This window comes from Zonotrichia albicollis, chromosome 10 (assembly GCF_047830755.1).
Source record: "Zonotrichia albicollis isolate bZonAlb1 chromosome 10, bZonAlb1.hap1, whole genome shotgun sequence".
NCBI lineage: Eukaryota > Metazoa > Chordata > Aves > Passeriformes > Passerellidae > Zonotrichia > Zonotrichia albicollis.
In genome coordinates this window covers 38,196,064-38,221,510 of record NC_133828.1, presented here as the reverse complement: position 1 = coordinate 38,221,510, position 25,447 = coordinate 38,196,064, and the positions used below count along the sequence as shown (strand labels likewise).

At 48.8% G+C, this 25,447-nt stretch overlaps 1 long non-coding RNA gene across 3 annotated transcripts; it reads left to right on the top strand.

Annotated features, from left to right (window-relative positions):
• Positions 1–7,444: 7,444 nt before the first annotated feature.
• LOC106629932 (uncharacterized) lies at positions 7,445–24,728 on the top strand. Of its 3 annotated transcripts, none has more exons than XR_012582019.1 (3): positions 7,445–7,806; positions 8,783–8,865; positions 24,362–24,728. It is a non-coding gene; the product is annotated as an uncharacterized LOC106629932 (long non-coding RNA). The 3 variants fall into 3 exon arrangements; XR_012582017.1 differs by lacking the exon at positions 24,362–24,728 and adding an exon at positions 16,301–19,029; XR_012582018.1 differs by lacking the exon at positions 24,362–24,728 and adding an exon at positions 14,614–19,029.
• The last annotated feature ends 719 nt before the right edge of the window (positions 24,729–25,447 follow it).

Genomic DNA, 25,447 nt, shown 5'->3' with positions numbered 1-25,447 from the left:
AACCATCCTTGCACAACACATCCACCTCCACCTGGAAAATTATTTCTAAAAAAGGCGAGTTATCCTTTTTTAATTTTTTTTTTTTTTTTTTTTTTGTGGTGAAGATCAGGAAAATGAGGGAAAGGTTAATGAATAAAAATTAGGTCACTCCAGCCCCATTATTTTCCCCATCATTTTTAAGGAGTTTTGTAGATTTTTTTGGCTGCAGACTGGGGGATTAAATGTGTGCCATGACTTGGGGGAAGGATCCTTCTTGGTGTTTCTCCTAAAAACTGCTTCCCAAGCACATTGGCTGGGTGGGAGTATGGATATGCCACAGTCAGGGCATATCTCTGTGTGTGTGTATATTTTTATATATATATGTATATATATAACACATTCAGGGCACATCTCTGTGTGTGTATGTATATATATATATATATATATATATATAAAATCCATAACACCCACTGCTACCTGCTGACCTTTTTCTTTCTGCAGCCAAGCCCGCAAGCTCCCATGATCTCCTCCAAGGTGTCACTCACAGTTTCTAAACCGCTCTTTTCTCTAATTTCCAGTCTTTCCACCCATTTTTTCTTCAGACATCTCTTCTTCCACCCAAAACTTTGGGGTTTTTCCATGGTTCTCCGCCACAGCTCACTCCAGTGCTGTGTTGTGGCTGACTTGGCTGTGAATCCAATCCAATTTTCCCTGTTTTTCCCTCAAGCTCTCACAGCTCCAGCACCTACCCTTAAAAAAAAAAAAACAAAACATTATTATTTGCAGGACAAATTCCCCTCCCTGGCTTTGCAGCATGGATCACCTTTCCTCCCTTCCCCCCCCCAAATCCTCCTGTGCCTTCTCAAATTCTCAGGATTCCTTGTTTTTTTTTTTTTTTTCTTCCATTCCACCAGCAATTAATCAATCAACCTGGCAATTTGGGACCAATCAAAGAGCAATTACAATAAAAAAAAAAAAAGAAGTAGCTGAAGGAATCCCTCTCCATGATGGAAAACCATCTCCATCCTCAAACCAGTCCGGCAAAAACCACAGGATGGTTTGGGTTGGAAGGGACCTTAAAAATCACCTCATTCCAACCTCCCGGCCATGGGAAACCTTCAGGAAAGTGAGGGGTAAGAGAATTGGTCCCTTTTTTGCAAATTTGAGGCTTCAAAGCCTGAAGGGGCTTTGAAGGCACCAAGAGAGAAGTTGATGGGGTTGCAACTTGATGGGGTCACAAAGCCTCCAACCCCATCAGGAGCAGCTTCCAAATCCCATCCCAAACACCCCACACCAGGTTCCTCTGCTGCTTCCAGCATGTGCTGGTTCCCCCTCACCAGCCTGTGGTAGGAGCCACCAAGACATCTGGAAATGCCCCATTGGAGCTTGGAGCCACCTGGGATAGAGGAAGGCATCCCTGCCCATGGCAGTGGGGTGGAATGGGCTGCAGGGTCCCTTCCAAGTCAAACCATTCCATGATTCCCTGATCTTGGCTTGCCCAAGGCTGGCTCTGTGGCAGAGCCCAGCACTCCATGGCAGTGAAGCAGCTCAGGAAAACAGGGACTTTTTTTCCCCCTGAAACTTTATTTTCACACAGGGCTCTGCTGATTTACACCTCCTGCCAAAAAGATCTCCTTCCCTCCCTCCAGCCAAGCTGGAGACTGGAATGCCTGGGAAGGTGATTAATTATTAGTTGAAAAGAAAAGGCAAACCCACAACTTGTGTTTTCCTGTGCTGCCTCAGCCTGGGAAAACACTTTTGGAAGGAGTATTTGGGTGTCTCCCTCCTGGAGCCAGCACTGGAAAATCCTTCAGCACCTCACCTTGATACAATTCACACAAATTCAAAGAGACCTTTCCCAGGTGAGCCCTTGGCTATTTGAGGACCTACTAGAACAGGTAAATCCTGGATAGGATCCCTTCCTGGAGAGGGATAGTGGTTCAGGGCTCAGCTGTCCCATGGATGCCTGGATAGCTCAGCTTTTTGGGCTCCCATTCGTCACAAAAATGTGAAAGTTTGATCCTCAAGTTGGGCAAACGTGGTTTTTTCACTCTCAGGAAACTGTTTTTACTCTGAAGGGAATTTCCCACTCAGTTCCAATAGCTTGAAAGCAGAGGGGGAAAATAACTCCACAAAGCTGGAAGGTTTGGGTACAGTATTGAACATTGAGTGTGCTGTGCCCCAGAGCTTGGGTCCAGCCCATTGCAGAGGGATGAGCCAAGCACCAGGATGGAGCAGGATGCTCTTGGAAATGAGGGCACTGCAGGTTCAGAGCCTGAGGCCAGGCATGAGGCTGAAACACAGAACACAACAACCACTTTAACCTCAAAGAGTGAGGAGATTAAATGCTGCGCTCGCAGCTGCGCGAGGAGCGATGCCAGCATTTGAAATCTGGGAATAATTGATCCAGGTTTCCAGAATCATTGCAACTGAATGAGCGGGGTGGAGAGGAGGAGGAGGAGGAGAGAGGCTGGGATTGAGAGGTTGCTGTTAAAAATTGCTAATCAGCAAGCTTTGAACATCTGCAGGATGCTCCTGGCCTGCCCTTCTCTGCCACCAGCGCTTCCAGGCCAGCCAGGATGCATCGGATAAAGCTTTTAAAAAAATCTAACCCTTCCCAACAGCCAATCAACCTTCCAGGGGCTGTGGTGGGAAATGAACCTAAATTAGGCAAAGTGCAAAATCATGGGAAACAGGAGATCAGAGTTTCCAGCACAGACCTGGTCCCAAAAAGGGGTTAAAAGCTTTGTCCTCCTCAGCAGGACATCCTCTCCAGCCCCTTGGAGGCTTGCAAACAGCTGATGGAGAGGGGCCTTCACACCAGAGTAGCAGGAAAATTGAGAAATATCAAAGAAATTCTTATTTATTTTCTCCTCCAGGAAGCATTGTCTGTTTGTTCTCAACAGATTTGCTGAAAATGAAACTGTTTTCCATGAAAGATTTTTAACGAGGGGCTCTGGACACCTGACATTTACTGCTTCCAAATTGCTGAGATGTTCAATTTTTAATTTAAAATTTAATTTTAAAAGTAATTTTAAAAATAATTAGCCCTTGGTGTCTTTAGAATGTGAGGTAATCTTATTTTTACTGGAGATGATGTTTAAAAAAATTAGATGGAGCAACAGAATTGATCTGAAAGGGGCTTTTTCCCCCCTGCAGATTTCAGCTGGCGGTTTGAGTCAAATTTTAATTCAACTTGACATTGATACCACATCAGAATATAATTTTTTTTTTGCTATTGTTTTCTTCTTTGTTCCCTAAAACAGCATCTGAGGCTGGATGTTTTCTGCTCAGTCTTCTCTGGGGTCTAGCAATCATTTGTATCACAGCGTCCCATAAATCCATGAATCCAACATTAAACTTTTTTCACAGATTAGCATTTATGAACCCTCAGCAAAGAGCCCCTGGGCCTGGACAGGAACAATCCAGCCTGGAAGTTGAGCACCCTGTTGAGCTGCATCTCGTGGTACCTTTTCCATCACTTTGGTCGGGCTTTTGGAGAACATCTCAATTTAATTTGGCTCGGGAACCCCTTACACGCATGAGCTCTGCAGGGGACATCTGGTTTTCTGCACATCCAGTTCCTTGGTAGGTCTGCAGGAAATCTTTGGCAAATGAATCCCAGAGCTCTCCTCTCCTTGGTCTGGAATCTGAGAGTGGATTTTCAGAAAAGTGAACCTCATCTTGTGCAGAGAAATCTGACTCAAACTCGTCCACCTGACTTTGGCTCCAAACTGGCCAAGAATCCATTTTTGTTTCTTTGGGATGCCCTTCAGCTGGTATTTCTCCCCAGAAATGATCCCTCTGCTAGGCAGAGTCCTGAGGGCAAATTTGATCCGACATTGATTCTGTCAGCACATCTGGCGAGGAACATGTGATTTTATTAATTTTTCCACTAGGGAGTTCAAATTTGGCCACTGGGAGAGCTCTCTGATCCTGTTGATTCTTTGATGAAGCTCATGAGCAAGGGAGACAGCCTTGGAAGGGATAGCCTGGATGTTTTGGAAGGTGGTGGGAGACACATCTCGTCCCCAGGGTGGGCCAGGAGCTCCCTGGGAAGGGTGAGGCTGGAAGGAGATGTGCTGGATTCTCCTTGGCTGCTGCCCTGGGTGGGAGGAAAAGCTGCTGCCGTGGGATTTGGGACAAGGGGAGCACTTTGGCACAGCTGTAGGGTGTGATGGAGATGGTGCAGCGCAGGATGGGCTGTCATTTAATATAAACCTGTGTCCCTGAGAAGAGCCAGGGTAAATTAAGTGGGTTTCCAAAATTAAGTGGGTTTCCACTCCCAAATGAAGACATTATTCGCTAGCCAGGAGCTGCCTCCATCCCTTTGTGGAGGTGTTCACAACCAGAGCTCAGGAATGGATGAGGAAACCCAAATGAAAGAACAAACTCCCTCAGGAGGGCTGCTCCAGACTGCAAGGCAAGATGGATTCCATTCCCATCTGTATGGCAGCTGTCTCCTGTTCATTGGGCAGTTTTCCTTATCTCTTCCAAAATCACTCCTCCCTGGGAGGGGACACTGCTGATAACAGACTATTGAATGTCACTGCATGGCTGATAAGAACTAGAACATCCCATTGGGAGATGTGAGCCCAGAGGGAGGAGCCAAGCATTGCTACCCAGATATAATCCAGAGGTTTGTGAGACACCAGCACGGCTTTCTCCACGGGATTCCCCAGAGGAACAGCAGCTGCCTCTCCTTCCACTGCATCTTCAGAGGAAGAATCCATCCTTCTCTACAGATCCCCCTGCTCCAACAGAACCACCCCTGACACTGCAGGAGGGCTGCAGCCACATTTCCAATGGGACTGCCACCAACCCCCTGACCCACAGGGTGTCAGGTTGGGTTCTGACTCTGTCACTGTTGTTCTAGTGTACTGCATTGTTTATTTCATCCTTTTAATTTTTTCCATTTCCCTATTAAGGAACTGTTTTTCCTGCTCCCATATTTTTTGCCTGAGAGCTCCTTAATTTCAAATGTATAGCAATTGGGAGGGGTGGGGAGGGTTTACATTCTCCATTTCAGGGGAGGCTCCTGCCTTCCTTAGCAGACTCCTGTCTGTCCAAACCGTGTCAAGAGCCCAGGTGAGTTCTCTGTCAGCTGGATCCCAACATATCCCAGATTTATCTTGGATAATCACCACAGTGAGCAGTGGAAACAAGCCCAAGCAAGGCCCAGCGTGGACCCTGCTTTAAACCACCTGTGTTCAGGCAGGTTGGGACTGAAAACATGCTGGTATATCCCACTTATGGGCAAGGAAAACGAGGCATTAAAATAACCCAATTGAAGGTGCCCTTGCTTGTGGCTTCATGAACTTTAAAGGTCGCTTCCAACCCAAACGGTTCCAAGGTGGAAAAAGAGTTGGTGCTTCTCCAACTTTTAGGCTTCTCCTCCTTTCAGGCCTGGAAATTCAGTGTGAAGCTTTAAATGTGATGTGTTCTGCATAATAAACAAGGGATTTGTTTCAATTTTTGGTGTTGTTTTTTTTTTTTTTTTCCCACAATTAGGAAAACCCAAATCTGACGTTTCCTTTCCCTTTTCTGGTTTATATCCTCAGCAGCCAAGCCACAAGATCTGAGCAGAGACACTCACTGGGCAGGTGGAGCTGGGAGAATATCCACACAATTTAACAGCTCCCCACTTAGAGCCCAATAAAACCCAAGGGGAAGGAAAAATATTCCATTTTTTAAAGGCATGTGGTGAGTTTCAGCAGCCGCCTCTTACTGAGCTTGTTTCCAATTACTGTGAGGTGTCCAGAAGCCAGGGAAAAGCAGCAGTGATCTCCTGTGAGAGCTGTCATTATTTCGCTGGGTACAGAGGAAAAAACACCCTGGACCAAAGCAGCATCCAGTGCCAGCCATTCCTTCTCCAGATCACCTGGAAGCACAGTACAGGAGGATGGAGCACCCATGGAGCATCCAACTCCTGGGAAGAGTCTGGATTTACCCAGGGCAATGGGGATTACCCCCAGGGCTGCCTTCCTGACCCCTCAGCAGCAGCTGCTGTGCCGGGATGCTGCCTGAATGCTGACATGTTAACAGCACCACGGTCCCTGCCCGGCACACGATCCGGCGAGAGGGAATAGCAGGATGCATTAATGTCATTCCAGATAACAATATTCCGCTCAGAGCGGGCTTCTGGCACCACATGTCCCCCTGCGAGAGAACTCTATCCCTATCGCTCCAGCGCTGGCTCCCGGCTTGAAAGGAATCCGTTCGGGCCATTAAAATGACTTGTGAAATGTGGGATAGTTAGCGAGTAATTAGGACCACATTTTGTTCCCCTGCCTGCCCGGAGCTCTGCTCACCTTCAGCTTTGCCTTTTGCACACCAACACCAGCACAATTTTTATTTTTTTTATTTTGGGATCATTCCTCCCCTCCATCCCCCTCCCCTCTTTGCTCAGCTGGTGTTTGTCACCTGCAGCATCTATTTTGTGAGGGAAAAAAAAAAAAAAAGAAAGGAGCTGGGTTTGAAGGGTGCTGGAGAAAGTTTCCCCATTTTCCATCTCCTGTGCAATGGTGGCACCCCTCTGCCCCCACCACCTTCGGGATAACAACAGCTGGAAGGATTATCCAGGAGTCTGGAGGATCCTTGAGACTGGATCCACAAGAGATCCCTCAAGGAATCTTTTGGATCCCTGAGACTGGATCCACAAAAAATCCCTCAAGGAATCTTTTGGATCCCTGAGACTAGATCCACAAAAAATACCTCAAAGAATCTTGTGGATCCTTGAGACTGGATCCACAAAAAATCCCTCAAGGAATCTAGAGGATCCTTGAGATTGGGTCCACAAAAAAAATCCCTCAAGGAATCTTGTGCATCCCTGAAATTGGATCCACAAGAAACCCCTCAAGGAATCTCATGGATCCCTGAGACTGGATCCACAAAAAATCCCTCAAGGAATCTAGAGGATCCTTGAGATTGGGTCCACAAAAAAATCCCTCAAGGAATCTTGTGCATCCTGGAGATTGGGTTGACAAAAAATCCCTCAAGGAGTCTGAAGGATCCTCGAGATGGGTCCACAAGAAATCTCTCAAGAAATCTTGTGCATCCTTGAGAACGGCCCCACAAGATTTCCCTCAAAGAATTTTGCGGATCCTTGAGGTGGATTCCTGAGGTTTTTGTGACTCCATCTTTCCCTCAGTGCAGCAGAAACCCACATTGAGGATTTTCATCCCTGTCTTTCCTGTCCTTACCTCTGGAACACCTCTGGGCCTTCACAAGGGCGATTTCTGGGCAGAGAGCTCTGAGGGATGTGCTCCTCACCAGCGCTCCCTTTCTCCCTCCTGCCCCTGAAGCAGGGATTCCTTATGGACACCAGATGAGGACACCAAGTCCCAGGAGCACCTGGCTGAAGCCACGGAGCAATCAGCTGGGAATGAGTCACGCCAGCAGCCCAATCCCAGGAATCCCGGCCAGATCCCTCTGCACAGGACAGAAATAGATTGTAATTGACAGATGACAGGCTCTGGCCAAGTCCTGGTGCTTCAGAAGGGGGGATGCAGGGATAAGGGCTATTATTATCCCTGTTATTTTTTATTTGGGAAGCGCTCCTACCGCCTCAAGCGCTCCCGGGATTGCCGGCAAGAGCCTTCCTGTCCTTGGAACACGGGATTTCTGGGATCCAAGGGTGTGACTGGAGATGAGCTATGAGCTGTGGGATGGATGTGCTAACAACCTTTGGCAGAAAGGAGAGGACTGGACCAGCACTTCATCCCGGCCGGAGACATTCCAGGGCCAAGGAATTGCCACGCCAAGGAGCGGCTGGGAAGTGAGAGTTGGACAAAGCGGCGGAAGCCAGGGTGAAACATCTCACAAAGGGTATTTATTTAAATATGTAATTATTTAAATATTTACATTTTATAGTTTAATATTTAAATATTTTACATTCATATTTTATTTATATAATTATTTTTATTTTATTATTTATATTTTATTTTAATATTTAAATATTGGGAACATCTGGAGTGTCAGGGCCAGGTAGGTGCCCCTGGAGCCTCCCTGGAAGGCAGGGAAAGCTGTCCCACACTGCAGGAACATGAGGGATGGGACAGCTCATCCTGTGACCTTCTGCTCTGTGGTCACCAGGCACGGGGAGCTGGGTGCTGCCCTCTAAATGCCTGCTTGGGAAGCTGTGTTCTCCTGCAGGAATCTCGCCTTCCCGCTGCCGAAAACATGGAAAATGTGACCGCGGCACAACCTAAAAATGAACAGCGCCGGAGATATTTTTAGGAATTGCATAATCTGGGGTTTTGCCCAAGTCTTGGGTTTGGAGAGGCTCTCCATGGGGAGGAGGACAGATAAGGGGCCTTCCCAGCTCCTGGGATGAGTATCCCTGGTATCTCCTGGCTCCTCAGCAGTGGTGGTGGCATGTCTAGACACTCTGGGAAGCATTCAATCAGGACAAGGAGGAATGGGTCCCGCTGTTAGGAACAATGCAAGAGGAACAAAACAGCCCCATTTTATTCCCTGCAGCTGTCTTTTTAAAGGACTATTAGGTCACTGAAAGTTTTAGTTACAGCAAAAAATAACTCAGGAGAAAAAAAGAGAAAAGAAAGAAAACCCAAAAAAAACCCCAGAAAAAAAATTGGAAATGAAGCTGTATATATTTTTGGGAAATTGCTTTTTTTACTTTAATAGGTTTCCCTTTCAACTCTCTTCCAGCTGATTTTTTTTTTTCCTTCTTTGAGCCCTATGATTATTAATGGCTGTAGCACTAATGTGCTTGGAAAAAGCTCATTGGAGACCACGTTTTTTGGATTATAAAATATCTGAAAGATATTTTTCTTTTCTTCAGCCAACTATCGCCCGGCTTTCCCAAGCAGACATTATTCCATGCCACAGCATTGGATACAACTGGAGCCCAACTTGGCTTTGAAGGTGAGTGGGAAAAGCCTGTTGCAATGGGGTAATTGCTCCTACCACGGAGCATTCCCAATGTCCATGTCTGGTCCTGGAGGACTCGCTCCCACTCATTTTCTGGTGTTACTAAACAACCCAAATTGGGTTGGCTATTTTATTTATTTTTTTTTTTTATTATTTTGCAAGTGGAATCCGGGAGTTGTGGAAAGAGCCGCGGACAGACATGGATGTGGTTTGTCTGTGTTGTGGTGGCAGAGATTTCCTGGCCTTGCAGGAGCCCCGTGGGGTTCCCAGCATGGGCAGAGGGGTCAGCCAGGCCTGGAGGGACACGGGGCTGGTTCCACACCAGGGAGCTCCAGAGAGAGAAGCCACAGCCAACACAGACTCAAACCACCAGGGCAGTGATGGGGTGGTTCATGAGCACCCAAATCAGACATCCTGCTGGAACCCTGGATGCTGAGAATTTCAGACTTTGTGTGCTGGCAGACACTGACCCCCAAGAGGAGCACTACATTTGACCTGAGGCCGTGGAGAAGGCTTCCAAAATTGAATGATAGAACTAAAATTAAGGATGTGGAGTTTGAATGGAAGTGTGTCATATCACAAGGTGGAAAACTTAGAGTTTAAGGGTTTAGAATATAGCAATATATATAAAGCAAGATGGAGGTTCTAGGGCAGTGGCTGGTCCTTCTTGTTCTTGTTCTTGTTCTTGTTCTTGTTCTTGTTCTTGTTCTTCTTCTTCTTCTTCTTCTTCTTCTTCTTCTTCCTCTTCTTCTTCTTCTTCTCCTCCTTCTTCTTCTTCTTCTTCTTCTTCTCCTTCTCCTTCTCCTTCTCCTTCTCCTTCTCCTTCTCCTTCTCCTTCGTCTTCTTCACCTTCTTCTTCGCCACCTTCTTCTTCTCCTTCTTCCCCTTCTCCTTCTTCTTCACCTTCTTCTCCAACTTCTTCTCCATGGCTTTGAGTGGTTTTGTGTAACTGGATAAAAAAGTCCCCATTGCAGCCATGGGTGGTTGGTTATTGGGTTAAAAGTGAAAATAATTCAGGTGTCATTTCTTAACTGGACAGTTTATCCTTTAAAGGCCTTATAGTGAGAGAGAGATGGGGCTCCGTTTTTAGTTTGTTGGAGTGAAGTGCTGCAGAACTGAGGGTTTGTGAGACAGAGATAAGGGTTTGTGACAGAGATAAGAACTAATAAACATCTGAGTCCCAACAAGAAATTCCATATGACACATTTAATCCCAGCCCTGGCAAAAAGAAGTTAAGACACCACAACATCCATCTGCTTCCCTGGGGTTATATTCCAGCCCAGCAGCGCCTGCCTGGAATATCCAGCTCCAGCTCCAGTGGAGGTGTTCCCTGTGCCTCCAAAGCAGGAGATTCACACCTGAGCACACTGCAGGTCAATGCTATCCAACAGCACCGCCTCCATTTTCACCAAAGGAAACTCAAACCACCCCAATTCCCACCCATGCTGGGACACCCTCGGTGATCCAGAGGCAGATTCCCATTGTTACAGCTGTCAAGAGGAGATGCCTGGGAAAGGAGCTCAATAAACAGAGAGAGAATGAACAAAGGCAGCTGTTTCCTGGCAGAGCTCGTGGATTTTAGCAGGCTCCCACCTCGGAGCCAAACCCTGGGGAGCTGTGGATGTGCTGTGGCCAGTGCCTGCCTAAGTGGCTCCACCTGTGCCAGCCTGGTGCCACTGAAAGAGGGGATGTGGATCTCCCGTTCTCAGCAGCTGTGGCCACGCTGTGTCTCTCAGGTGGCCTCGTGGCCCTTCAGGGTGTGACAATCAGCACCAGGGTCTGATGGGGACAGTGCTCCAGGAGCTGCTCTCCAGGTCCTGCTCAAGCAAAGGGAAACAGGAGTTCCCCTGCTTGATCTCCAGCCCTGCCATTTGCAATTTGTCATCGCCCCTCAGCTCGACAGAGAGAGAATTCCATACGGATTTTGATGCAAAACAGTGAAATCGAAGTTTTCTTCCCAAAGAAAAAGCGGAATGTTCAGCTTTGTAATAGGACTGCTCCTGTTTAAAATGCTGAAAACATGGGGGATGAGCAGAAACGGCAACCCCAGAGTGTTTGGAGTGCTCTTCTCTTCCATAAATCTATTTAGCACCCACCAGCTTCCTCTAGGAAGCAGATTGGAGAAGTCTGGAAGTCCTTTGCAAGGAGAGGAAGGGGACAGAGAAGCAGTGGGTGGTGATTCCTTGACTTTCTGATGATCCCTTCTCACAGTGGGCATATCCAAGGACAAGGTAATCCCTCCCAGCTCCACACAGACACCGAATCCATGGCACCGGAATCTAGGGAGAGCAGGGATAGGCAGACCTAGGGAATGAGTGCAGGTTCATCTCCCAGGGGTTTCCCACGATGACTGTTTAACCAATATTTCCCGTCTATCTCCCATTTTCTCGTGACCCTGCTAAGTTCAACCCTCCACTAAAAATAACCTCTGTCTTTTATTGCTGGGAAAGGATCCCAGCCTTCACAGAAACAGGGTTTCTAATCTTCGCAGAGGCAGATGCTGGAATACCCCAAAAGCTCAGAAACTGGCAGGCAAAATTAATGAGACTTTCCCACTTATTGTTAAAAAAAAAAAAAAAAAAGTCTCCTGTGAGTTTATAGCAGCTGCAGATCCAGAGGCCTTTTTCACTCTCCAAATAAACTGTACTTTCCACGGCTTTGGGTTGGCTGTGCTGTGGCATGAACTTCAGGAACAGGAACTGATGAGATCTTTGGCAGATATATCCAAAAGAAGTGGGCAGAGACCCCAGCCCTGCTCCGTGTGCTCTGGTTTGGGTTGTTTAAAACACATGAATCTCCTGAGTTCCATGTTAAAGCAGAGGGATGGAGCTGTGGCTTCTTCCAGAGCTGCCCCTCATGAGCTCCACAGCCTGCAGACATCATCAGGAGAGGGCAATTAGCATCCTGCTGCCCAAGGGAGACATGGAAGCCATCCAGGCCTTGGCAGCCAATTCCTGGGATTTCTTATAGGATCTCTGGCATGGCAAACCCTCAGCCAGAACACCCCTGGAGACGCTCAGAACAAAGCAGCCCTTTTCCAAAATTGGGGATCTGGAAATTGGGAATTTCATCCATCAAGGCCTCCCCTTCCTCGACAACTTGGTGTGTTTTGTCAGAGGGCAAAAAAAAAAAAAGGGAAAACAACCAAATTCCGGAGCAGGGACACGGCACGACAGCTTGGGGTCGGTCCTTGGTTTTGCTGGGAAATTCCAGGAGGGAAATCCCAACTGTTTCCCAGCTATGGAGAATGGCTGGTGGTGACTGTTGCACAGGGCATGAGGCCAGACAGGCTGTGGGGTCAGAGGTCCTCAAAAGCGTTTCCTTGGACTTCTGCTTCCAAGACCAGCAAGGCTGGAGTAACTCCACCCTTTGGAAGAACATTTTGGGAATAGCCTCTTCCCTGGGACGTTTAAGGGAGGAAGAACCCAGAAGGAACAGAAAGGAGCAGTCCAGTGCCATGTGAGGAGCGTGGGGCAAAGCCAAGGGAAGAGCTGGGTCTTGTCAAACCTCATCCCAGATATTTAACAGCAAACCTGTTCTTCCGCTCCTCGTTCCAGCTCCTGGAACTGCCAGGTGTCTGTCCTTCCTTTCTTCCTTCCTGGAGTCCTTCTTTCCTGGAGGCCTTCCTTCCTTCCTTCCTGGAGTCCTTCCTTCCTGGAGTCCTTCCTTCCTTCCTTCCTGGAGTCCTTCCTTCCTGGAGTCCTTCCTTCCTTCCTTCCTGGAGTCCTTCCTTCCTGGAGTCGTTCCTGGAGTCCTTCCTTCCTGGGGTCCTTCCTTCCTTCCTGGTGCCCTGGAGTCCTTCCTGGAGTCCTGGAGTGTTGCGGTGTGTTTTAAACTTCTGGGTCCCTTACCCAGATGTGCCAAAACCCTCCCTTCCCCCCTCGCCCCCTTGCTGAGTGAGTCCTGTCAATCAGGCTTAACATTCCAGCAAAGGCGTCGTGTGGCTGGGCAAATTCAAAGGATGCCCCTCAGGCCCAGAGGTCATTGGCCTGTCTAGGTGTCCCTCGTCCCTTGAGACCCCGCCCCCCCCACCTGGTTGGTGGCTCACCTGTCCCCTCCCCTCCCCCTGACCTTAAAAGGTGAGTCCGGCCATGTGCTTGGATTCTGTTGGAGTTCTTCCCAAGATTCAGACGTCTGTAACCATGGAATAAACCTCTGGATATTAAACCCTCCAGCAGAATCCTCTCCTTTTCTCTTCACCATCGCTTGAAGCTTTCCTCCTGAGGTAAACGGAGTTCCTAACAAGCCTGGACTTGTTTAGTGCCCAGCTGAAACCATCAGCAAGCTAAAGGTGTCTCTGGGGTGAAGCACCACAGAAGCCGCCTCTGGCTCAGCAGCGAGGGTCAGACTGGCCCAGGCACAATCTAACTGGTAATATTGGGATTCATATTCCAATACTGGAGTCCTGGAACCCTTCCTTCCTTCCTTCCTGAAGTCCTTCCTTCCTTCCTGGAGTCCTTCCTTCCTGGAGCCCTTCCTTCCTGCACAGAGGTTAACAGGGAGCAACTATTTTTAGCTCTGAAGCAGCAGTTGGATCACCCTGTGTTATGGCAACAGATCCTGTTATTCCTGGTTTCCCCTGCTCCTTTCAATGCATCAGAGCCATCGGGGCTCCCGTCCAGCTCACAGCAAACTCACAAAAACCTCTGGATTTTGGGACTGCTTCGCTGCATGGCTGCTAGGAGCATTAGAGGCAGAGAGGAAAGGCCCCTCAAGGAGTCCCAGAAGGAAGGAGAGGGACTCCAACCTGAGGAGAAACCTCTGGAGAAGCCACCCCTGAGAGCTGGAGTGGGGAGGGCAGAGCCGAGGGCACCTGGAGGTCCCTTCCATCCCATGGGGTGAACACCAGCACCATCAGCTTGCCCAGCCCGGAATGTGGGGCTCCAGAACCATGAAATGCTGCCTGGTTTGGCTCCAGAGCAACAAATCTCCCTTCCCAGAGGTTACTCTGCACTTGGAGCAGGTCTGCAGGAGCGTTTGCCAAGGTTCAGACAAGAGCAAATGCTCAAACCAGGTTTGCTGTGTCTTTGGAGGGTTCATTGCAGAGTCCATGAGTGTGGACAGGACATCTCCTTCCTGCTGTGGGATAGCAATTCCTGCGTTTCTCCTGGAAAAATCCCAGAATAAAACATCCAGGGGAAATTCACAGTTCCCTCTCTGACACCCATGCCAGCACAGAAGCTCTGTCAATGCACACAGAAAGAATATCAGGGATCCTCCTGCAGGAAAATCACATTTTCCACTCTGCAATTGCACTGGAGCTGCAGAAGCGGCCAGGGATCCTGGACAAAGCAGGGTCACGTTCCCCAATCTGTCCCACTAAAACCTCATTACTCCCTATTTTGTTATTTTATTTTGCTTTAGCCAGCATCATTTGTAGCATTTGGACTGCAAAAAAAAAAAAAATTCCCAAACCCCAGGAGAATGCTGCTTTTGATAGTAGATTGGATTTCAGCACTTTTAGGACAAGGTAATACCATTTCAAAACACGCCAGTTTAGGGTTTTTTTCCCCTAAGAAATGTGAACAGAAAAACAAGACAACCTGCTCTGTTTGATCTGTGCTTTGAATTTTACTGGGGAAAACAGAACCATTCTGGAGAAAGCAACCAGAGAAATTTGGAGGGAGCTGGCCAACAAACAGGGGGAAAATAAAAAAGCCAGCAGTGATCACTGAGCTCTTCAGCACGAAAACATCAGCAACTGATGGCTCATTCCAGCTCTTCTTTGTCTTCCTATCTCAGATTCCAGTTTGAGGGAAGGAAGGCTGGGACAACTTGAAAATACAAACGAGGCTCTGGGACAATTGTCGAGTAAAGAAACTCAGTATTTTCTATAGATATGTTGGAACTGATGTGACATAAAGATGATTTGAAATGCTGGAAACCTGAGCAGGAGTTGAAACTATTGCAAAATACTTATTTTCAGGTCTTTGTGTTAAATCAATCACCCTGTTTGCTTTGCTGAAGCAGGGAGGGGCTTGGGACAGGGATCTCCGGAGAGTTTCTCTCTTTCTCCTTCTCCTTCATGCAGCTCTGGAGAGGAATTGTGGATTATCAGGGCTGCTCCCAACCTCCCTGCTCTTTTGGAATGTGCAGCCATGCCCTGGGATCAGCACCATTCCCAGCACAAAAGTTGCTCTTTGCCTCCAGGGCATGGAGGTGCTCCCAAGAGCAGATCCCCAATAAAGGAGAAGAGATGGGGCTGCACTTTCCCCAAGCAAAGCTGAAGCATATTCTGAATTTATTTGAAACCCATCCAATCAAAAGAATGAAATATTCCCCCTATCAGCTTAAACTGACCAAAATGAAGTGTTTCATTTCAGGTTTGTCTCCCCTCAACCCATCAAAATAAAATAGGGAGAAGAAAAAAAGACGTAAAAGGAGAATACTGAGAGTTTTCAGCACATTTCTTCCCCATGGGAAACAGCTACTCTGTGAAGTGGCAAGTTTCCTTGGAAAAATCTGTCTCGTCAGCACTTCTCCACTGTGTGCAACCTCCAAAAAGCCCACTGCCCTGACCTGGGGGCTTCCTGTGATTTATGGCTCTTGTATCTGCCCCTAAATCCAGCTCCCTGCTCAGAGGGCGTTTTCCAAAAAAACAGCACAGGGAACAACATGATGGATGGGCACCCTTGGGCATCAGGAGGCTGAGATCCTGCCCTTCCTAAACCAGGAGTGGAAGAGCTGCTGAGCCATCCCATCCCATCCCATCCCATCCCATCCCATCCCATCCCATCCCATCCCATCCCATCCCTTCCCTGAATTTCTGCGATAACCCTTGTAAGTGCAGATGTCCATCACAGGTGCATTTCTGTGAGGGAGTGCATAAAATCCCGTTATTTACAGCCAGGAAAAGCCCCATTCTCATGGAATAGTGCTGCCTAGCAGGTGATATTCCATAGAGGTGCAGCAGGGCTCCCACAGCCCTGGGATTTTCCCTGCTCCACAGGTCCACAGGCCGAGTGCTGAAGTGCAGCCCTCTGAGCCAAGCCAGCAGCACAAGGGGGGACCTGGAAAAGAGGAGGAAAACCTGAGGAGCTTTCCTGTTTCCTGCCTGCCCACTACAGCCTGCAGTATCCCCTGGATGCCTCTCCCATCCCTGCTGGGGCTGCAGGGCAGTGATGAGCCCTGTGTTCTCTGCAGAGAGAAGAGAGGTATAATCAGATTTCCAGGGTCTGTTTTCTGGGAGAATTGCTGAACTCCTTCACCAGCAGCTCCAAGGGGTGCTGCAGGGACAGACAGGGAGGAGGAGGAGGTGAGAGAGGGAGTCAGTCAGCACTCACCCACCGAGTTATCTTTCCTCCCAAGGAGAAAGGGAAACAAGCCCTGGCCAGGCCTTTCCTGGTGCTGCAGCTTGCCAGGGGTTGTGCAATGGGATGTCAGGCAGGCTCGGGGTGCAGTGCAAGCCCACGTGTTTGTTTCTGAGCAGGAACCCAAGCAAATCCAGCCGTGACCACTCGGGCAGCTGAATCAAACCCACCAGCTGAAATCCTCTTGCAACAGCAAAGAGGTTCTTCTCTGTTTCTCCTCCTACAGAACCTGGATGAAATGTTTTTAATAAAACACTCCTTCCTTCCTTTCCTTCTTTCCTTTCTGATTTTTTTTTTATTTTATTTTTATCCTCTTCTTTTAATACATATATATATATATCAAAGTCCAAATAATTCTTTGCCATAATCAGAAGAATGCAGAGAACTGTAAAAGTTTAGAAGGGGTCACTCCTGAGCGGCCCCGGCTCCATAAAGTGCAGTTTGATGTCCTGTGCTTTATGGCTGTACAAAGCCCAGCTCTTCTGCCCTGAGATTGGCTGTTAATGTTGTAATGATGTTTAACTGCTGACAAATGAATCACAGGTGGGGAGACAAGGACTGCTTAAGTAAAAAAACCTGCCACTTTTATTTGGTTGCTTTTTTGTTTTGCTGTTTTGTTGTTACAATGTTTCTCTTTAGTTCCCTCAAGCAAACAGATTAGGGAACATCCCAGCCTGTCAAGAAATATCTCTTTGTAAAATACACAAAAAAAATCACCACATCCCTTTGACGCACCCATCACACACTGGAGAGGGCAGAGAGGGATTTTCCTTCACTTGCAGCGTGGCTTCTTTTGATTTTTGCCACTAATTATGGAATTTCTCATTAAAATAACAAGAAGCGTGGCTGGCTGAGACTCCAGCACATGTTTTGACTTGGGGAAACCAATGGGAACCATACCCTTCCTTCCTTCCTGGAGTCCTTCCTGGAGTCTGTTATTCCTTCCTGGAGTCTGTTATTCCTTCCTGGAGTCCTTCCTTCCTGGAGCCCTTCCTTCCTTCCTTCCTAAAGTCCTTCCTTCCTTCCTGGAGTCCTTCCTTTCTGAAGTCCTTCCTTCCTGGAGTCCTTCCTTCCCTCCCTCCCCTGCTCCAGCACCACCAAGGCCAAGTGTGGGGAGAAGACCCTTTCCCCAAACCAAAACCCACCTCACACCTGCTTTTTAAAATTCACCCCATTCCCCAGATTTTGGAGCTGTTTTTAAATTTGTTACCCCTCTTAGGCCTTCCTCCCTTCCTCTTCCTCTCCCTCCATGTGTGGGTTTTGTTTTTTTCCCCCATGGCAAAGGGAACTCACGCAGCCCTGGGTATTTATAAACTCCCCCTCCAAGGCCGGAGCGTCAGGAACAATCACTTCCCTCCAGTTCGCAGGAACACTCCGAGTGCCCCGAAACATATTTTCGACATAACTCACCACTTTGAAGAGCTTTCCAAGCTTTTGTTCCTGTTTATTGACAGGAAGTTGTTTTTCATGGCTCCATGTCAGGAGGGGGGGGCGATGCAGGCCTTGCCAAGTGGGGTTTGCTGTGCCCTGCAAATCCCGACCCCACATTCCTGCCTGCCCCCAGGCACCCACCACCCAACCCCTCTGGTGTGTGCCAAGGGGGATAAAAACACCACCAAGGCTTAAAAAGGGGGAAATTGGAGGCAGGATGGGTGTGGGCAGGTGAGAGGGGAGCAGGAAGCTCTGGTACCCATCATGGCTCTGGAAGAAAAGGAGGTTTCAAGGCATTGCTTGGCCCTGGAGAGCAGGGGTGAGACACAAAGCCCCCCATTTCTCCTCCTGGAGAAGGGGCCAGCACAGGGGGATCATCCCCTATGGAAATTGTGGCTCGTGGGGAAGCTGTGACGGCGTTCACAGGGGTCTCAGGATGAGGGAAGAGACGAGGATCTGACTCCATGTTTCAGAAGGCTTGATTTATTATTTTATGATACATATTACATTAAAACTCTACTAAAAGAATAGAAGAAAGGATTTCATCAGAAGGCTAGCTAAGAATAGAAAATGGAAAGAATGATAACAAAGGTTTGTGGCTCAGCTTTCTGTCCGAGCCAGCTGGGCTGTGACTGGCCATTAATTAGAAACAACTAACATGGGTTAATCACAGATCCACCTGTTGCATTCCACAGCAGCAGATAATCAATGTTTACATTTTGTTCCTGAGGCTCCTCAGCTTCTCAGGAGGAAAAATCCTAAGGAAAGGATTTTTCATAAAAGATGTCTGCGACAGAAGGGGGGAGCAGGGAAAAGGGAGCAGGGAAAAGGGAGCAGGGAAAAGGGAGACAGGGCTGACTCCCCCTATCATGGCAGGACAGGGCTCTCCATGCCAGCCCTGGGCCAGAGTTCTGCAGGGTGACCACTGAGGCTGGGCCTGACTGTTATGGACTGAGTGCCTGGGGTCCTTGCTCTGGGAGCACCTCTGGATTCCACTGAGCCCCAATAATTGTGATTTCTTGGCTTGTTGCTACACCGTGCAGTGTGATGTTATTGCCTGGAATGCTCTGTTAACTCCCTTTTTACTGAGACCATGTGTTCCCCTCCTTTCATCCCAGTTGTGTGTCAAGAGCTGTTTCCCTGAGGATGGTCAGGGGAATATGATTCTAATATTACTGGAGATGATATAAAAGGTTTTATAGACCCTGCTCCACGTTTGAACCGGGAGCCCAGAGCCCAGCCACCAGGGCCTTAGTCAGGCATTTGAATTGCAAGTTTTGGGAGGCCACTGAGGTAAAAAGGCAATTGCTGGTTGTCTTGGTTTGGAAAGACAGGAGTCTGCTAAGGAAGGCAGGAGCCTCCCCTGAAATGGAGAATGTAAACCCTCCCCACCCCTCCCAATTGCTATACATTTGAAATTAAGGAGCTCTCAGGCAAAAAATATGGGAGCAGGAAAAACAGTTCCTTAATAGGGAAATGGAAAAAATTAAAAGGATAAAATAAACAATGGAGTACACTAGAACAACAGTGACAGAGTCAGAACCCAACCTGACACCCTGTGGGTCAGGCTGTCGCTGGCAGTCCCATTGGAAATGTGGCTGCAGCCCTCCTGCAGTGTCAGGGGTAGTTCTGTTGGAGCAGGGGGATCTGTAGAGAAGGATGGATTCTTCCTCTGAAGATGCAGTGGAAGGAGAGACAGCTGCTGTTCCTCTGGGGAATCCCGTGGAGAAAGCCGTGCTGGTGTCTCACAAACCTCTGGATTATATCTGGGTAGCAATGCTTGGCTCCTCCCTCTGGGCTCACATCTCCCAATGGGATGTTCTAGTTCTTATCAGCCATGCAGTGACATTCAATAATCTGTTATCAGCAATGTCCCCTCCCAGGGAGGTGTGAATGTGGTCACTCAGAGAGAGAGATAAAGCAAACTGCCCACTTGGCAAAGGTAATCTGCCATACAGATGGGAATGGAAAACAACTTGCATTGCAGTCTCCAACACTGGGGAACATTTTCCCCCTTCAAACTGCCTGTCCTCTGTAAACCAGTGTTGAAGATTTCCATGCAAGATGTTTTCCATCCCCATCTGTATGGCAGATTACCTTTGCCAAGTGGGCAGTTTGCTTTATCTCTCTCTCTGAGTGACCACATTCACACCTCCCTGGCAGGGGACATTGCTGATAACAGACTATTGAATGTCACTGCATGGCTGATAAGAACTAGAACATCCCATTGGGAGATGTGAGCCCAGAGGGAGGAGCCAAGCATTGCTACCCAGATATAATCCAGAGGTTTGTGAGACACCAGCACGGTTTTCTCCACGGGATTCCCCAGAGGAACAGCAGCTGCCTCTCCTTCCACTGCATCTTCAGAGGAAGAATCCATCCTTCTCTACAGATCCCCCTGCTCCAACAGAACCAGCCCTGACACTGCAGGAGGGCTGCAGCCACATTTCCAGTGGGACTGCCACCAGCACCCTGACCCACAGGGTGTCAGGCTGGGTTCTGACTCTGTCAGTGTTGTTCTAGTGTACTGCATTGTTTATTTTATCCTTTTATTTTTCTTCACTATTAAAGAACTGTTATTTCTGCTCCCATATTTTTGCCTGAGAGCGCCTTAATTTAAAATGTATAGCAATTGGGAGGGGTGGGGAGGGTTTACATTCTCCATTTCAGGGGAGGCTCCTGCCTTCCTCAGCAGACTCCTGTCTTTCCAAACCAAGACACCCAGGGACAGCAGAGCACAGGGATTTGTTCTCTCCACTGGTTCCTCTGTCTCACACGAGCACTTCCAGGGCTATTTCTGCCTCAGCTCTGCACCTGGACTCTGTGCCTTATCCACCACTTCAGCTCCTCTGAGGAAACGGACTCTGCACATCCAGCCCTGCTGCACAAACATTTCTGTGTGTACCAAAAACCTGTTTTCCTATTAAGGCACCTCTTTATGTGTTTTGCAGCAGAGCAGGCCCAGTGTGCAGAAAGAAGGCACAGCAGCAGCAGCAGGCAGAGTTTCCCAGCCCTGCTGAGCTTTTATGAGCACTGCCATAATGGCATTTCCAACACTTGGGCCGTGGCTGCAGCGACAGCTGACACTCCATCCATCACAACCTGCTCTCTGCTCAGGAAAGCTGCTTTATTTACTGCAGGTGATGGCCTCTGCATGGGACAAACTGCCTGGAAATTCCAATTTTGTCTGGGCAGCAGGCAGGCTGACACTGTGTTCATCCCTGGGGCTGGGGTCTCCTCCTGGTGCTGCCTTGGAATAGAATAAAATGAAGGGGTTTGGGTTGGAAAGGGACCTTAAGGATCATCTGCCATGGCCAGGGACATCTTCCACTGTCCCAGGTGGCTCCAAGCCCCAATGTCCAACCTTGGGCACTGCCAAGGATCCAGGGCCTGCCCATCCTCACAGGGGACAATTCCTTATTCCCAATATCCCATCCATCCCTGCCCTCTGGCAGTGGGAGCCATTTCCTGTGTCCTGTCCCTCCATCCCTTCTCCCCAGTCCCTCTCCAGCTCTCCTGGAGCCCCTTTAGGGACTCTGAGCTCTCCCTGGAGCCTTCTCCTCTCCAGGTGAGCACCCCCAGCTCTCCCAGCCTGGCTCCAGAGCAGAGGGGCTCCAGCCCTTCGATCAACACCTTCTGCTGGCACACGTTCTGGAGTTCCAGAGCTTTCCTTGGGGGTCTTTGTCATCCCTGTGTCATTGTTTTGTGAGTAAGAAGAAAAGATTTCCTCCTCACCAAAAGAGCTGGGATTTTCCTGCTCAATCAGCACAATTTTCTCTCTTGCTGACTGCAGATGGGTGAGCCAAGGTGGCAGCTGGAGGGAGAAAAGCAGGAGGTGAACCGGAGGGAGATGAGGTAGAATCTCCTTGGTCAGGCACCCCTGGGACAAAGAGAAATGTGTGACGCCAAACCTGCCCATTCCCACACACAAAACAATGAAAATTTCTCTCTTCACCAGCTCAGCCAACTTTCCTCACCTTAAAAAGGATGGCAGGAAAGCTCTGGAGCTGCAGGGAGAGCTGGAGTGAGTGAAATGGGTGAAATGTTTGCTTGGGTGAGGTAATTTGTTCTCAGCTTCAGCCAAGAAATAGAGTTCAATTCCACAAAGCACAGCTGGGCTCCAAGCAGGACAAACACCTGTCCTGGAGATCTCCCAAAGACCCAAGAATCCAATACTGAGCAGAACTGCCCAGACCAGAGCTCAGTATCCCAAATTCCTGCTTTCCACACTCGCATTTCAGCAATGGTCTCTCAGTTCCAAACAGGAAAATGGACAGGGATTTTGGACAGGGAAATGTCACTCCTGTGCACCAAACCCAACCTGCTGAGCATCTCCTCATCTCCTCCGAGATTTTATTGTCACACAGAGGGTGATCAAACCTTTGAAAAACCTTTGAGGACCTGGTAAAGCCTTCTGCCCACGTATGGCAGCCTGGCCAGATCCACCCATTTCCACCTTGAAAAAAAAGAAATTGAATGAAGAAAAGAAATTTAAAAGAATTCCCTGTGGGAAGAGGTTCCCTTTGCTTCACCCCAGCTCCACCAGGTCATGGAGCATCTGTTGGGAATGAAACCTTGGATTTGGAATCCATCCATCCATCCATCCATCCATCCATCCATCCATCCATCCATCCAGCAGCCTCTGGAGATGACCTGAAGGATCCCTTGGGCCTGGCCAGCACAGCTCCCTTCCCTTTGACATCCTGGGATCCCTGCTGGGATTTCATGGCACAGGATCTTTCCTTGGGCCCCACTTGGCTCCTCCAAGGTGTGATTTCCTCCCCTGGATCATCACTGGGCACACCCTGGTTCTGCTTTCAGGCTGTTTTCCCTTGCATTCTCCCCTTCCCTCTTGCTGGAGCTCTTTTCCCATCTGCAAACTCCAGGCGATGCTCCAAAATTCCAAAATCCAGGTGATGCTCCAAAACTCCAAAACTCCACATGATGCTCCAAAACTCCAAAATCCAGGTGATGCTCCAAAGCTCCAGAACTCCAAAGTCCAGATAATGCTTCAAAACTCCAAAATCCAGGTGATGCTCCAAAACTCCAAAGTCCAGGTAATGCTCCAAACTCCAGGTGATGCTCCAAAACTACTCCAAAATCCAGATAATGCTCCAAACTCCAGGTGATGCTCCAAAACTACTCCAAAATCCAGGTGATGCTCCAAAGCTCCAAAACTCCAAAATCCAGATAATGCTTCAAAACTCCAAAATCCAGGTGACGCTCCAAAAACTCCAAAGTCCAGGTAATGCTTCAAAACTCGAGGTGATGCTCCAAAACTCCAAAATCCAGATAATGCTCTAAAACCCCTTCACAATTTCCTGGCTTTCCTGGACGAGGAGCCCCCCCAGGCATTCCTGTTCCCCAGGAGGGGTTCAGAACCAGCTGCTCCACACTTTGGGAACACCAGGAGGGGTTTCAGCCAGCCCAGGGCTGAGCCCAGTCTGTCTGCAAGGCTCCAGCTCCTGCTCTGCCTCCCATCCAGCAGGAAAATGGGATTCAGTGGGAATGGCTGGAAAATGAGCCACTGCTCCTTCATGGGGGGGAAAGGGAAAATAAAGGGAGGGTTGGGGAGTGCTGCAGGGATCTGGGATGCACACAGGGATCTGGGGTGTGTGCAGGAATGTGTGATGCACACAGGGATCTGGGATGCACTCTGGGATGGGATGCAGGGATCTGGGATGCACACAGGGATGGGATGCAGGGATCAGGGATGCACACAGGGATCTGGGATGGGATACAGGGATCTGGGATGCACACAGGGATCAGGGATGCACACAGGGATCAGGGATGCACACAGGGATCTGGGGTGTGTGCAGGGATGTGTGATGCACACAGGGATCTGGGATGCAGGGATCTGGGATGCACACAGGGATCTGGGATGCACACAGGGATCAGGGATTCACTCTGGGGTGGGATGCAGGGATCTGGAATGCACACAGGGATCTGGGATGGGATGCAGGGATCAGGGATTCACTCTGGGATGGGATGCAGGGATCTGGGACACACACAGGGATCAGGGATGCACACAGGGATCTGGGATGCAGGGATCAGGGATGCGCTCTGGGATGTACACAGGCATCAGAGATGCACACAGGCATCAGAGATGCACACAGGGATCAGGGATGCACACAGGGATCTGGGGTGTGTGCAGGGATGTGTGATGCACACAGGGATCTGGGATTCACTCTGGGATGGGATGCAGGGATCTGGGATGCACACAGGGATCTGGGATGCAGGGATTAGGGATGCACACAGGGATCTGGGATGGGATACAGGGATCAGGGATTCACTCTGGGATGGGATGTAGGGATCTGGGACGCACACAGGGATGTGGGATGCACACGGGGATGGGATGCAGGGATCAGGGATGCACACAGCACGTGCAGCAGGCACAGGAGCACGGGAATGCTGGCAATGATTGCTCTGCTGTGTTCATTTTTTAGGCAAAATCCTGACCTGGAGATGATCAGCATTGCTGCAGCATGAGGGGGATTCTCCCATTTCTCCTTTTGGGATGGACAGGCAAATTCTGAGGCTGAAATTGGGATTTTTATGCTTCTGAAGGCTTGGGATTTCTTTTAGGGAATCAAACTATGTCCAATCCCCCTAGGGGTGAATAATGAGGCCAAATGCTTTTATTTGTAATTTTTTTTTTTTTAATTAGTGCCAGGACAAAATGACACTGTGCTTCAGAACTGTGTTCATTGAAAGATTAAACTGGTTTTTTATTATTTTGTTGTTCTCAGGTGCAGCCCTGAGGTGGTGGGGGGAGCATCCTCACGTTGATCTGGTAAAAACATCATCCAACTCCAATGTGCTGCAGCAAACAGGCCAGGGAGATGAAGGAAACCACATTAAAAACATGATGAAAGTTGCCTCGAGGCTCCTTATGTCACACTTGGGCTCTGGGCACTTGGGTTTTTTTTATTTCTTCCCTTTTTTCTTCCTTTAATAAACCCAAACTTGGCATTCTTTGCACACACACACAGAGGTGCAAGCCAAGGGGGACATTAAAAGCTCACAGGCAAGAGGGGATTTGGGTTCCTTGGCTCCCACTGGAATTTCTGAGGCCTTGTAGCAGATGACCTGCCTCCTTGGGTGGAAAAAAAGCAATTTTCGTTCTAAATAAAAAAAAATTAGATAAAAATTGGTCCAGACCAATCTGGATCGTTTCTGTTGACCCCAGAGTCACTTGGCATCACCTGGTGCCTTCCTCCAAAGAGAGGAAAGGGGTGACCCTGTGAATCCTAGGGGTGTGAGAATGAGGCAAAACCCCCCAAAATTCATCATTTGTACCCCGTTGTGAGCTCCCTGCAGCAAGCAGAGAGATAAATAAAACTCACACATGGTTTATTTTTCGGGTCATTCCACTCCCAAACTGATTTTTGGGGCGATTGTTTCCTTCCCGGAGCCGAGACACCAAACACCCCCCCAGCCCTGCATCCCGCAGGTGGAACTGCTGAGGGAGGGAGGAAGAGGAAGGAGAGAGGGAGGAAGGAAGGAAGGAAGGAAGCGGGGGGGGGGAAAGTGGAGGCTGCACATCTGCTCTGTGACTAATGCAGGCCGTGGCACACCCGTTTGGGTCCCTGTTTTTATTGCTAACATTCCTCCCCAGAATGTCAGAAACACTTTTTTCACCACCACCACCCCCCTTTTCCCTCTCCCCTCTCCCTCAGATGTCCCAGAGGAATGTTTAAGCGATTATGGAACCCCAGAGGAGTTTGCTGCTTCCCTTTTTAATTCGTTCCATGCTGGCTTTCTGAAGGCAGTGCCCAGCTCAGAGCCCAGCCCAGGGCTCCTCGTGGTTCCGGCTCTGGCACCGAATTCCTCCC